This window comes from Bufo bufo, chromosome 3 (genome assembly GCF_905171765.1).
Source record: "Bufo bufo chromosome 3, aBufBuf1.1, whole genome shotgun sequence".
In the NCBI taxonomy this organism is placed as follows: Eukaryota; Metazoa; Chordata; class Amphibia; order Anura; family Bufonidae; genus Bufo; species Bufo bufo.
In genome coordinates this window covers 221910098-221924953 of record NC_053391.1, presented here as the reverse complement: position 1 = coordinate 221924953, position 14856 = coordinate 221910098, and the positions used below count along the sequence as shown (strand labels likewise).

The 14856-nt window shown below is 42.0% G+C and overlaps 1 protein-coding gene across 2 annotated transcripts in view; it reads right to left on the bottom strand.

Moving 5' to 3' along the window:
* The window catches only part of SLC45A3 (solute carrier family 45 member 3), a 69583-nt gene that overhangs the window by 29460 nt on the left and 25267 nt on the right, over positions 1 to 14856 (bottom strand). The window contains exon 1 of one of the 2 annotated variants that reach the window (XM_040421848.1): positions 9790 to 9884. The exons of the other annotated variant lie outside the window; for it this stretch is intronic. The gene's annotated coding sequence lies outside the window, so the exon portion shown is untranslated. Of the gene's footprint in view, positions 1 to 9789; positions 9885 to 14856 lie in introns of those variants that run through there. 2 annotated transcript variants of the gene reach the window in all.

The window sequence follows — 14856 nt, the reverse complement described above, 5'->3', positions numbered from 1 at the left end:
TATACTGGAGCGGCTGCGGCGGGGGGATCTGTGGATGGCACTGTTATGGGCTGGGGGGGTCTGTGGATGGCACTGTTATGGGCTGGGGGGGGGTCTGTGGATGGCACTGTTATGGGCTGGGGGGGTCTGTGGATGGCACATATATAACAGTGCCATCCACAGATCCCCCCCTGTAACAGTGCCATCCACAGATCCCCCTGTAACAGTGCAAGCCACAGATCCTCCCCCATAACAGTGTCCGTCACAGATCCCCCCATAACAGTGTCCGTCATCCACAGATCCCCCCCATAACAGTGTCCGTCATCCACAGATCCCCAGTAATAGTGCCATCCACAGACCACCATTAGTTCCAAACCCACCAAACACACAGCACACCTTTTGGTTAAAAATATTTTTTTTCTTATTTTCCTCCCCAAAAACCTAGGTGCGTCATATAGGGCGAAAAATACGGTATATATATTACATCTCTCAGTCACCGCTGCTGTCTGTTATCAGCCACTATATAGTAGAATGCCTCTTTCACAGTAATTTTGCCCGTTGTGCTACCACACATAGTAGAATGCCCCTTAGTGCCCCCATCATATTATAATGTTCCATTAGTACCCCCTTTATAGTAGAATTCCCCCTTCATATTATAATGTTCCATTAATACCCCCTTTATAGTAGAATGCCCCTTAGTGCCCCCTTCAGAGTAGTTTTATCCCCTAGTGCACCCTTTATCCTTTATAGTAGAGGGCACCCTTCACAGTAGTTTCCCCCTGCATAGTAGAGTACCATCTTCATAGCAGAATGTCCCCTTCACAATAGTTTTGCCCCCTTAGTGCTTCTTTTCCAGTAGTTTTGTTTGCACAGTGCTACCTTTATACTAGAATAGCCACATAGTGCCTTCTTTACAGTACATAGACCCCTTAGTGGTCCCACTTCATATAAGAATACCCCCTTAGTAGTCTCCCTGCAGACAGCAGGGCTGTACTTCAGAGACAGCACACCACTATCTCTCTGCACTAGCGCTGGCAACTCTGCGGGCTGGAGAACAAGGACAGGCAGGGGGAGGGCAATGAAGGTGTCTCAGGGATGATTGACACGTTCATTGTGGGATGGAACAAGGCAGCCAGGATCACATGCACAATGAACCACACCTGATCCTGAAGCAAGGAGGAAGCAGGGGAGTGTACCACGTGACTGGGATCCAGATCACTGGCCCAGTAGCAAATTTTTAATTACTGTCTATTAGAAAATTAACACACACACCAGTGGGGGCAAAATAAGAATAAAAATTGAAATCTCGGAATAACCCTTTAAGATCTCTGGAGACGTAAAGCTCCATTAACATTAGTGTTTTTCAGTGATGGCAGGGCTTATTCACATGCCATTTTTCTCTTCCATGTCTGGTCTATTTGAACTCTATAAGAACAAGGTGAATTCTTTGAAAGCGAAATAAAAAAAAAAATATATATAAAAGGTACAGAAGTGAAGTAAAAACAAAACGCACATGGGAGCCATCCAGGTGCTATCCATTTTTCATGGATTCATTTTCTGGTAGTGAATAAAGCGTTATTCTATTTCATCTATTTTACCGAAAAACGTACAGAATTCAATGTGATATATTAAAGGTACCTGCCTTGACTTCAGTTAGCCTCCATTCCATCATATTTCCATTGCCCTGATAGGCAGAATATTGCAGAAGTTTATTTAGACGTGTAACTGAGTTGGGAACCTACCACCAGCTTCCCTGCCTGAAGCCAGACTGCTGTCATCTTTTCCACACAATATTCCAGTGATAACACATGGGTCTGGTTTTGGTGCACATTGTAATTCCCATATTAATAGATCCTATTCAAGCGATTATAAGGTGTATTCCCATCTGGAAGATTTATGGAATATAGTTAGGATATGCCATAAATGTCAGATAGGTGAGGGGCCCACCTCTGGAAGCCCTTCCTATCTTGAGCACAGGACCCCGAAGTGAAGGGAGAGCAATCCGTGCATGTGAGACAACCTCCATTTACTGCTGTCGGAATTCCGAAAACAGCAGAGGTATGGTGGTGTGCTCTCCATTCACTTTGGGGACCCCGCTCTGGTCTCAGAGGTTGAACTTGCACCTATTTGACATTTGTGGCCCCAACGATATGTCCTTTATGTCCCATATGGGACAACCCCTTTAATACACAGAGAAGATTTTTCTAAACTGGTACAATAGACAAATGAGAGCTTGCCCATGGCAACAAATCAAATGTGACCTTTTGTTATACAAAAGGTGATTTTTTTTTTAATCAATGCTCAATATGATTGGCTACTATGGCCAACTGATCCAGTATTTAACATATTTCCACCTATGGTTTCACAGAATCAGAGGAAAACTTAAAGGGACCCTGTCAGGGGCAGCACGCTGCCCAAAGCATGGAATACCGACCAGCTCCACAAATGTTCTACTCTGAAATGCGGAATGACAGGTTTCTCCCTTACGTAGACCTGTCTATCAAGCCAAGCCAGAAGGGCATTTTGAAATTCCTGCCAGGTTCGTTTTAGACATCTTGAAAAAAAGAAAGACATTCAATTGACATATCAAGGACTGCTCATTTGGGCCTAATGCACACATCAGAGCCCCCCATGCACGATACCTGTGTATGACATCAGAGGCATACAGAGGTACAGTATGGCCCCAGAGTCTTTTATTGGTGACATATTACTATGCTGTACAACTCTGAGCCTGTATGGGGCAGTAAGATGACATAATACATGTGTATGAGCCTCCCTTACTTTAACATAGGTGGTTTGTATCATAAATTGGGGGCTTGGAAAGGGGAGGGGCAAAGAAACGTATTAGTAATGATGGATTTAAGGAGGTAAAAGATGACTTATGGGGAACTTGGCTGGAAGTCATGGGGAGGCAGAAGAATCAGATAAGGCAGCTGTTAGGAGGACATGAAATGACAGAGCTGAGGAGGCAGTAAGCAGATGAGGCTTGACAGAAGTGAACAGGCAGCAGACAGTAACATGCAAAAGATATCAGACCTCCCAATCCTCATCAGACCCCTAAGCTCCAGCAGCCTCAGAACAGATCTCCCCATCAGCCTCAGAAGAGATCCCCCCCCCCCCCCATCAGCCTCAGAAGATATCCCCCCCATCAGACATTAAAAAAATAAATAAACAAACTTACCTTGCTTGCTCCGGACGGCACTGCCACTCACTCACCATCCCTGGTCTTCTTCCGGGATAATAGAAGCAGTCATTAGCCTTGGGACTACAAGACGCGCTGCCATTTTTCCCTCACTTTTGGGGGGGAAAGGGTCTTATGTTCCGGAAAACAGTATTTTTAAATTTTCCATGTCATTATGTATAGTTAAAGAAAAAAAAAAAAAAGGTAATTAGAAACTGAAAAATCCTGCAGTTTTGGCACGTACACTGGCCTAATAGGTACCACTTCTTGGTCTGTACAGATCACTTTTCCCCTGTTAGAACAGGCAAGATTACAATGACAGCTAATACCTCTGTATAGATAACAGGATCTACCATTCACAATAGCTGATTGTCAAAGTTTATCTATTCTTTCCTTGTACAAACACCTCTGCACAGGTCACAGAGCATGCCTAGAAAACTCTCCCAGACCTCCAGTTTGTTGTCTCCATGGCTCATAACAGTTCAGGATGATAGCCGCCCCCCATAATCATGTGCAAGAAATAGAATAAAAAAAATAAAAAAAATCTACATTTGTCCGGACATGTTCTGTTTTGTTTTTTTGCGGGGCCACGTAACGGAGCAACGGACGTGGACAGCACACGGAGTGCTGTCTGCATCTTTTGCAGTCCCATTGAAGTGAATGGGTCAATATCCGAGCTGCAAAAAATGCGGCTCAGAACCAAACAACGCTCATGTGCATGAGGCCTAACAGAAGGGCTGCTGGAAGCTGGAAATCACTTTCTAGGTACAGTAATGGAGCCTTATCTGGTGTCCAAAGGAGCCTTTCTACGTGTCACATGTAGATAGCGGTATACTGAATGCAGATAGCCCAATACAAGCAGTGTGCATGCTGTCAGCACCACATACCTGTTTACATGGGGCGATGTACTGGTGAGAAACAGTGATTTCTGGTGCTGCATAAAAGGTGTGAGCATCATTATCTGGATCTCGCAGCCAAAAATGAAGAGCCCACACAGATTGGCATTGTCTTTGGCACTGCAATTTGATTGTGATTTTAAAGGGAATCTGTCAGCAGTGACTTCCCTATACAACTGTTTACATAGACACATAACCAAAGGTCATCTGATTAAAATGTTATTTTTCTTTTGTTGATCCGAGGCTCCAGTCCTGCGTTATGCTTTTTCTTATTATGCAAATTGGGTCTTTGGTGCAATGAGGCTGTCACCGTTGCTCTTGGTACACCCAAGCTCCACTCCTTTCTGTGTGTAAATCAAAGCAGTGAGGGGGGGCCAGCCACAGAAAGGGGCAGAGCCTGGGTGCAACAAGAGCAATAGTGACACCCTCATTGCATCACAGGCCTAATTTGCATATAAAAATATCATAACTCGAGAACGAAGCCTCAGATCAACAGAAAAACTGCCTTTTAATCAGGTATGTGTCTATACAAACAGTTGGATACGGGGAGGTCGCTGGTGACCGATTCCCTTTAAAGGCACTTTTACACAAGCAGATTATCGTGTAAATTATAGTTAAATCGAGCGAAACTGAACGATTATCGAGTAGTAAAAGAAATGAACAATAGAGCGACAATCGGTAGATTTCTCATTGGTTCGATCTCTTGTGTGGGCACAAAGATCATCAATGGACGATAATGATTTTATACGTGTAAAGAGGAATCGTTCACTGCACGCCGCTCAGATTTCGCTTTGTGTAAATGCAACAGTTTGCTTTACAAACGATGGAATATGCAGTCAAAATTTGCGGCTCTAAAGGGTCGTTGTTGAAACGTTCACTACACCAAGAAACAACTCGCTTTCCGCTCAATCGTACCGATCATCGCCTCGTGTAAAGGAACCTTTAGTCACTTTAGTCCATTGTCTGCAGTGGCCCAGGATTAGTTTTTCCTGTTCACACTGTTAGGCTACTTTCACACTGGCATTTCTGGGTCCGTTTGTGAGATCCGTTCAGGGCTCTCACAAGCGGCCCAAAACGGATCAGTTTAGCCCTAATGCATTCTGAATGGATAAGGATCCGCTCAGAACGCATCAGTTTGCCTCCGTTCAGCCTCCATTCCGCTCTGCAGGCGGACACCAAAACGCTGCTTGCAGCGCTTTGATGTCCGTCTGACAAAACTGAGCCAAACGGATCCGTCCTGACTTACAATATAAGTCAATGGGGATGGATCCGTTTTCACTGACACAATATGGTGCAATTGAAAACGGATCCGCCTCCCATTGACTTTTAGTGTAAGTCAAAACGGATCCGTTTGCATTATCATGAACAAAAAAAATAATAATATATATATATTTTTTTTTTCATGGTAATGCAAACGGATCCGTTCTGAACGGATACAAGCGTTTGCATTATAGGTGCGGATCCGTCTGTGCAGATACCAGACGGATCCGCACCTAACGCAGGTGTGAAAGTAGCCTAACACCCTCATTTCTAGGGAATATACTTAGGGCTGCCAGTTGCAGATGACAAAGCACCCGACACTGTAGAAGGAGGGAGAATTACCATATTCTCTTTTTCAGAACAGCAGGTATTTCTACATTCCACTGCCGTGCCTCTTGTACGTCAGCTTTGTAACCCAGTCATAGCTGAGTATACATCTATAGTACAAGTGATATTACATATGCAAGTCATCCCCTCACAGATATACATGCTGACTTTGCTGACCCCTGTGTTCCCAACAGTATTTCACTAGAAAAACCGCACCCTTGTTCACTGAGCCCTTTATAAAAGGCCTCAAAAATCACACCCGCAACATCTAGTGACAAGAGCAAAAGAACATATCAGGAAATGACAGGATGAAAATACAAAATCCATGACGCAGTATAGTAACTATGTGAACGCTGCATACAAACTGCAATCCCCATTATACATTTATGTATTGTGTAGTAAGAAATGCATCCACCTATATGTATTAAAATATGACAGTTCATTTATGCTAAACATATTTTCAATCAATTTTTGGTGATTTTATGTTTAATTTTCCATGTTGCTATCTATATTTAAGGACTCCCACAAAATTTTTTATTCTCTGACCAAGGTACATGATGTAAACTGTAAGGGAAGGTAATTTTCTTACCAGTGCCTGTATTTAGGAGTTATAACCTCCCTTCTGGTCCTCAGCTGTGTCATGTGACCGACACTCTGACTTTCCAAATAACACAGCATCTTATGTGTGGACAGGAAGTCAGTTTCTCTATGTATTCCTATGGAAGCCTTAATGTCAGTCTGATGGGAATGAATAAAGTAGTAACTGACTTCCTGTCTTGTGTCAGTTGGAGATCAGAGTGTTGGTCACGTGACACAGCTGAGGATCAGAAGGGAGGTTATAACTAATATAAGTACAGTCACTGGTAAGAAGATTACCTAAACTCCTGCCGGTTTTTGTACTGGCCATAAAAGGCCACCATTCACACTAACAGATTGTCGGCCAAACTCACCAAGAACAGCAGGTTCGACCGACAGCCTTATGTGTGTAGGGAGCTTTTGAGAGAAATATTGAGTGAAATGGATATTTTCAACAGATCCTTTTGTTCTCCTGGGAGAGATGTCTGGCAGCTGCTTTTTACCCTCTCCCCACAGAATACACATACACAGAAAACTCTCCTATAGAAGTCAATGAAGTTGCCCTCCTGACCATGATAGCTGCTGTAAAGCAAGAGCTCGGGCAAAACGGCAGACCCCATAATCATCTTCAGGAAATAGAATAAAAAAATCTACTATTAGGTTTTAACAGGCAGAAAAAATTGACACATTCCCTTTATTAAAAAGCGGGCCAACAAAAAAAAATAACAAAACAAACAAACATATAGCTTGGAGAACCTATTTAAAGAGGAACTCACAATTCTCAACATGTCTGCTATAGTAAATAATTGCATTACACATAAAATGACAATTCTGGAACATATATTCTTATGGCTCTATGTCGTGTGGTTCCTCTATTATTCCTACCAGAGGTTTATCAATAAAGGTACGACTGAGTATTAACAGTGTGGGTGCCTTTCACAGTGTGACACTACGTGCTGGCAATGGCAGACTAAGAAGGGACTCCCTCCAACTGTAGACAGCTAGTTAATACCTCTAGTAGGAATAATAAAGGAACCAAGCAATTTACAGTTACAAGCATAGATGCTCCAGAATTGTTATTACACGGGGAATACAAGTAGTTACTAAAACAGACAAGTCAAGAGAGGTGACAAGTCCTTTTAAAAGGGGGTTCTCTGGGAATCAAGAAAAAGAAAATACCTAAATATTACTTTATTATAAATATTTTCCCAAATATCTTTCATTAGTTATAATGGCTCATGTTGTCTGGGGAGCAAACATTAGGCGAAATAAAATGGCCGCCGTCCTATTTGTACACACAAAACCTGTCCTAATCACACAGGAGGAAAAGTTACTTCACAACACTGACCTAAAGAGCTGCCTTATTCTCCTCTCTGCTCTGCTTGTCATGGATTATGATCCTGAATACAGTTTAAAATGATCTTCAGCTGAATCTCTGTGGGAACGGAGTTCATGAGGAGACATGGAGTACAGGGACGAGGTGAGGATGTGGTAATGAGCCGCACTTGTATGCAGTCTCCATTACCACAGTCTGTCCTCTACGTCTTCTCTGTACTCCATGTCTCCTCATGAACTCTATTCCCACAGTATTCAGCTGAAGATCATATTAAACTGTATTCAGTATTATAATCCCTGACAAGTAGAGTAGAAAGAAGGATTAGGCAGCTCTATAGCTCTGTGTTGTGAAGTAACTTGTCCTCCTGTGTGATTAGGACAGGTTATGTGTGCACTAATAGGATGGCGGCCATTTAATTTCCCCTGATGATTGCTCCCCAGACAAAACAACCTATTAACTAATCACAGGTATTTGGGAATATATTTATAATAAAGTAATACTTAAGGACTTTTAGTAATTTTATTTTCTTAATTCCTGGAGAACCTCTTTAAGGTCAAGCCAACCTGAGCAGAAATAATCTGAAAAGTACAATCGGAACTTGTTTGAGTATGTCTTTTTTTACTGGGAAATCCGGAAGTGATATGGATATTAATCCTTACTATGCCCTTTTTCAGTTAAGACTCAGATTAGCACTTTCTCCACCCATCGCTATTTTCCTCATGCCTTATCACTGCATTGTTTGCTGAAGCAAAGTTCATAGCTGCTAGATACAAAAGATTCCCAGGTGAAAACTGTGAACGGATAGACAGCTATGAATAGACTGAGGGAAGGTCCGCCCGTAGGTTTTTGCTGGCATTTTTTGGCACCTAATGCGTTTTTGATACATTTATTGTAGTAAAAAACAAAACAGAAAAAAAAACGATAGCTTCAGATGTTAGCTGAATGTCTATGGGAAATATGAAATGCAAATGCCACAAGAAATGCGGCAAAAAATGCAGTTGGCCAAAAATATTCTGTATTTACAGCCCCCAAAAACGCCAGTGCAAATTTGTATGTGTAGGGAACATTAAAGGGGTTGTCTCAGGGGTGGGATTAAAATTTTTAATAACAGGTTCTCTATCCAATGGGAAACGGCAGACGTGCAGCCTCAAGACACATATATACAAACACCACACATAAATACCGTATACACATCATATACGCCATACACAGGCATAAATAACCATTAAAATAGAAGTGTGCAGCACTTACCACTTTACCAACATCACAAATCCTTAGTTTTAGTAGTATCAAGGGAGACAAACACAAATGGAGATCAGTCTGCAGAAAGCATCAGAGGACACAAAACATGATCTCCATGTGTCTGCCTCCCATGTGTTACCTGCAATGAGACACTAAACATAAAGGCTGCCGCTACTGTTAATCGTGAGCATGTGGATTTTCTTATATTATTATATCAAATGATTGCTATCACTGTCTGATGACGCGGAGCACCATTACTTACTAGCAGCATGGAACCGCTGGTCTCAGTAGAGTAATTTGTGCATGATTAGGCTCCATTCAGACGTCCGTAGAATGGGTCCGCATCCATTCCGCAATTATCCGGAACGGGTGTGGACCCATTCATTCTCTATGGGTCCGGAAGAGATGCGGAGAGCACATTATGTGCATTTCCGGAGCACGACCCCGATCTTCCATTCCGCAGCTCCGCAAGAAAATAGAGCATGTCCTATTCTTGTCCGCAATTGCGGACAAGAATAGGCATTTCTATGGGGGTGCCGGCCGGGTGTACTGCGGATCTGCAATGCACTACGGACATCTGAATGGAGCCTTACTGGCACTGTAATAGTGACATTTCTGTTATATGATTCTGACACATAAACACACACACACACACCATATATACACTACACACACAGATATACCACATAAATGTTACATATACATACACCATATATGCACTACACACACATATAAATACATCATATATACAGTACACACACACATATATATATATATATATATATATATATACACACATACATACACACACACACACATATATATTATTGTCCACTGCAGCTGCTAAACATAGGCAGGATGCGAAACAGCAACACAGGAGGGCCGTTGCCAAATTCTCAATCCAACTGACCCCAAGTCCTAGCACAAAAGACATTTGAATGGACATTATATTTAGTGATGCCAAATGTACAAAAGCATATAGCACCAAATACCTGTTTCATCCAGCAACATCTCCTCTGATTCAACACGTTCTCTTTCCTCATCTTCTCCATTCAGACAACTTCTCTCAGCCACATTTCATCTCTGCAGAGTCTGCCACACAGGCATCTTAGGTTCTTCACTTTTCCATCATCCTCCCCCTTCTTGTGCCCCTGTCCTGCAGCTACTTCCAAAATTCTGTTCGCTGTGCTCCCCCTTATACTATACTGCAGAAATAGTGCTATACAAAAAAATCCCCCCTATAGTAATAGAACTCCTAAAAGTCCCACCAATAGTAATATTTCTCTACCAAAGTGTCCTCATTAGAAACAGTGCCCCTAATAGTGACAATGCTCCCCTAGAGTGCACCAGCTAGTAGTAGTGCCCTCTATATTCTGCCCAATACTAATAATGCCCCCATAGTAGTAATAATGTTTCCAAAGCAGAAATTATTTTCTCCAAAGTTCCCCAGGAGTTATAATGCCCCCATAGTTCCCCCAGTAGTTATTATGCCCTCAGTAATTATTATTCCCCCATAATGCCCCCAGTAGTTTTTTGCAGGTGGTTGCGAAGACCTAGCTTAGGCAGTCACAATGATGTAATTGCGTCACCACTGCCTGCGCTATTTTACTGCCTAAGAGGCTTGAGGCCTAGTGGTCTGAAGCATGTGAGGGTGAACGGAGAGGACCGCAGTCTTCAACTGCTCCAGGTGGTGATACAGTTGTCTGACTGGCAATGTGTTCTGTACTGCTGTTTGTGACTGACAGCAGTACACAGCACCGGTACAGGATTCAGCCAGCAAATTGTTCCGCAATGTGGTTGTAATTTTAACAAATGGATGGGGAGAACCGGGCAGAGCTGACTGAATCCCACCCCTGGTTTGTCTGAGATAATTAAAACCCTTGGACATGCCCTCTAATAGCCTAAAATAATTAACTTATGATCACCCGCTTCTCCAGTGCCGATCCAGTCCTCCTGCCACTGCTTTGTTATGTGAACATGCTAGACAGTGATTGGCTGCAACAGTCATGTACCATATACCTACATGTTACTGCTGCAGCTTGTATACAGGTTTGGATTGGAACAGCAACACAGAATGGCGCTGGAGATAAGGGTTGGTATAAGATGACTTGTTTATTTTAAGTTATTGCAGGGCTTATCTGAATTTTTTAATTATCTTGGACAACCCCTTCATGGTTCCCATACATTTTTAAAAGTTGTCGACCTAATGAGCTACCACTCCCAACCCCCTATATACATAAATGCTCGGCCAGATACGTGTGTTTTCAATGATGAGACAGGAGAAAGCTGGTGGAAGCTTATCTCCTTGGAGAACAAGAGGGTCAAGAGTTAAATTTCAAAGCACCTGGTCTTTCTCTCCACCAATAACATCTGTCGGGGGAGAGTCAGGGGTACCAACACATGTTAGGAGCTGTTCACATCTCGTTTTTGCTGTACAAGTAGATACGTTTAGACATACACTAAAAAAAAAAGTACACAGATGTATGTCATTTTGTGGTTATCTATCTTTTTTTAACATATACGTTTGACAGTTGTGACCTTTATTTAAATTTAAAAAAAGTATAGATTTTTGTGAAACCTATTTTTTAAATAAAGATTTGAAGGAAGTGGGAAGTATCTGGATAAAAGCCGATATGTTCACTGCATTCTCTGCAATGTAAAAAGAAAAAAGCATGTTTCTGGTTTTTTTGCAGGACAGAAAAGTTTGGTATGCTATGTTATTCAGAACTCAAAAAAAAATAAAAAAAAAGGTACAGAAATTCAAACAAATGTCAAACGGACCCAAAAGTATGCACTATTGAACTACGTACGCCCAGTTACAGTCTATGGGTATGTCAAATCATAAGTTTCTATATGTTTTTTTCTGTTTACTAATTTATCCGTTTGACATACAGCAAAAATTAGATGTGAACAGCCCCTTAGGCTGCTGACCAGTCCTGCTGAAAACAGCATATTCAGACAACAAAAGTATAAGGGCTCATGCACACAACCATATGTATTTTGCGGTCCGTATGCATTCTGTATTTTGCGGAATGGAACAGCTGGCCCTTAATAGAACAGTCCTATCCTTGTCCGTAATGTGGACAATAATAGGACACGTTCTATTATTTTATTTTTTTTGCAGAACGGACATACGGAAACGGAATGCACACGGAGTAACTCCGTTTTTTTTTGCGGACCCATTGAAATGAATGCTTTCGCATATGGTCCGCAAAAAAACGGAAAGGACACGGAAAGAAAATACGTTTGTGTGCATGAGCCCTAAGTTGTATGGGGACCTTTAGGTTAAGTTCATACACAGTGCAGCCGCAATGACGCAGCAATCTGTGCCACCATATATTTTTTTTTGCTGCAAACCAGCTTGATCCTCAAATTGATTAACAACCGTGCAATTCTGCAAGTAAGGCCTTGTGTGTCAGTGAATCGTGGTGTGGAAGTCTGCTGTCTGGTCTCCACGGACATCTCACATACCCATTGACTCTAATGTGTGTATTCATGCATCAGCGGTTTTCCCTGGGTCCACGGTGTCACTACAGAGGCATGCCCTATTACAAAACCCTCACACACACACACATTATAATTTATGAGTCTGTGAAAAAAACAGACACAACACAAATACGTCCGTGGTCATCACGGACCATTGGTAGGAGATGCTCTGGAAATACATTTTCAGTTTAGCAGTGTCCGTGGAATACAGATGACACACAGACTAAACACAGATTATTCACGGACATCTGCACGAATGAACCATTGACCATCTGGTCACAGATGTTATCACAGACATGTGAAAGAGGCTCACCCTGGGCAGCAATAGCAAGGTAATATGCTGTGTACATTTTACAGTGGACTCTGAACACAGTAGCTGAGGAGGGTACAATACATATTTACAGAAAAGCTGCCCGTACATGTTAACTAAAGATGGCTGGCGAATGAATGAAAGTTTTACATGACACTTCAGTCACTGTCTGCTGAAATGGTATCTAAAATGAAATGTGTATGATGTAATTGGCCAACCATGAGCAATCCTAAATGGCCAACTATGTTTGTCACTTTGTACTTGTGCAATGTGGATCTTTCCATATGTTAGTGGTAAAAACACGTCTATGGTGATCGAAATTCAATCCAGTAGAAATGTGGGAGGTCCGAGTATTCCGGTCACAATCCAGAATGCCGAAATGAACCCATGTTACAGCCATAGGAAGGCACCTATACTTCATGCACACTTCTATTCATACTCCATTTACATAGCATGCAAAAGTACACATTTTAGCACAGGCTTATCACAAGATAAAGTAATAATACTGCATACAAGATAATATACTTAAAATAAAATCAGTGAGGTAAGAAAAGAAATCTGTGTCCAAAGAAAACGTAAAAAAGGAAACCACATCCTGGAAGATCTGGTTATTGACAAAGAGCCGGTGTGTTACTCAAAGACCAAGCTTTCACCTGTTCCCTCTCCTTGATTTCTCTTCATACTGCTCAACATCGTGACTATCCCTGCTATGGAGGAAATGAAGATCTTAGTTTTATTTTTTTAATGAAATCTGAAAATAATCAACTTACTAATATACTGGGTGCATCAACTTTGCACCTGTGGTGTATAAAACTCTGTAATGTCACCTATCAGAGATAACCACATGTCCACGTCATCCATAGGTTTGCACATCTTTAGTATTTCAGGCTCTGCACACATTTGCGAACAGTGAGAGATGAATATGTCATGTGCACATCACTCGTGGCTTCGGCTTCAAAAACTCCATAAAAACACCTGAACAGCCAGCCAAATTGTTGTTCCGGTAATCCAACTACTAGACTGCGTTAGCTGAGGAAGAAAGAGGACATATGTGTGCTCATTACTCAGAAGACTAGGCTTAAGTACCAGAGAATCACTATCTCTGAGATATTTGCATCAAGAAATGTCATCTCTACTCTACAATACTCCAGAGAGAAAGAAAGAAATAGAAGGTCAGTCAGTAAGGTATTCGCTATTTAAGGCTTAACACTTTACTGCAGGGAAAGGGACATTGCTAATACACCCTTTGCACTTTGACACAGTCCTGGCCAGCCATATCTTAATCCTCTACCCTTCAGCTGGGAGTTACAGACAAATGCAAGAACCTTACTGCCAGGCACAGATTCTGCAGAGAGAGACCTTGGAAACATAGAGAAGAGGAGCACTACAACCTCCACCTTTGCCTGTATCCATACATCACTATTGAGGAAGATTTGAAAGTTGTGAAGTGTTTGGAACTGTGTTTCATACCGTTGGATGTACTACACCTCCCATTCTGCACATTTGTAGAGACAGAGTTATCTACTCTCTACAACTGGCCTGGTTACTGACGCCAGCATCATTTTCTGGCCACTGCACCTACATTTCCTGCCTTACACCTGCACCAAAATCATACCAGCAGGGGCACCCCAACTACCATCAGGGAGGAGCCCCAACATCAAAGTGCACCCTCCATTAACTGCCCTGGCCCTATGGAGCATCAGTTTGAGGAACGCCACTGTGATTTATGTGAATAGCTGTGGCAGCCAAAACCACTACCACTCCTGTACTCTGCTCCACTCCTCCTGGGCTTGCAGGCATTTTCGGTATTGACAGGAGTCCCAGCGATTGTACCCCACTGATCAGTTAGTTATCCCACATCCTTGCTAGTTTTCTCAATAAGTTATTCTGATAAACCTATGATTCAGAAGGTATGAAAGGTATGCTTATATATACAGTCGTGCGATTTACTCCCTTTTAACTATTCATTTATCAATACTGAACTAGTGAGTCCATGAAAAGTAGACCGTATCACATTTGGATAGCCAATGACTAAATAAGAAAGAACGAGACCTGTTGAATCTGGAGGAGGAGGGGTAGATTTATCAAACTGGTGTAAAGTACAACTGGCTTAGTTGCCCATAGCAACCAGATTCCACCTTTCATTTTCCAAAGAAGCTGTGAAAAATGAAAGTTGGATTCCAATTGGTTGCTATGCACCAATTTGATAAATCTCCCACAAAGTTTTTATTTTATGTGGTAAACCTTTGGATTTTATTAAAGG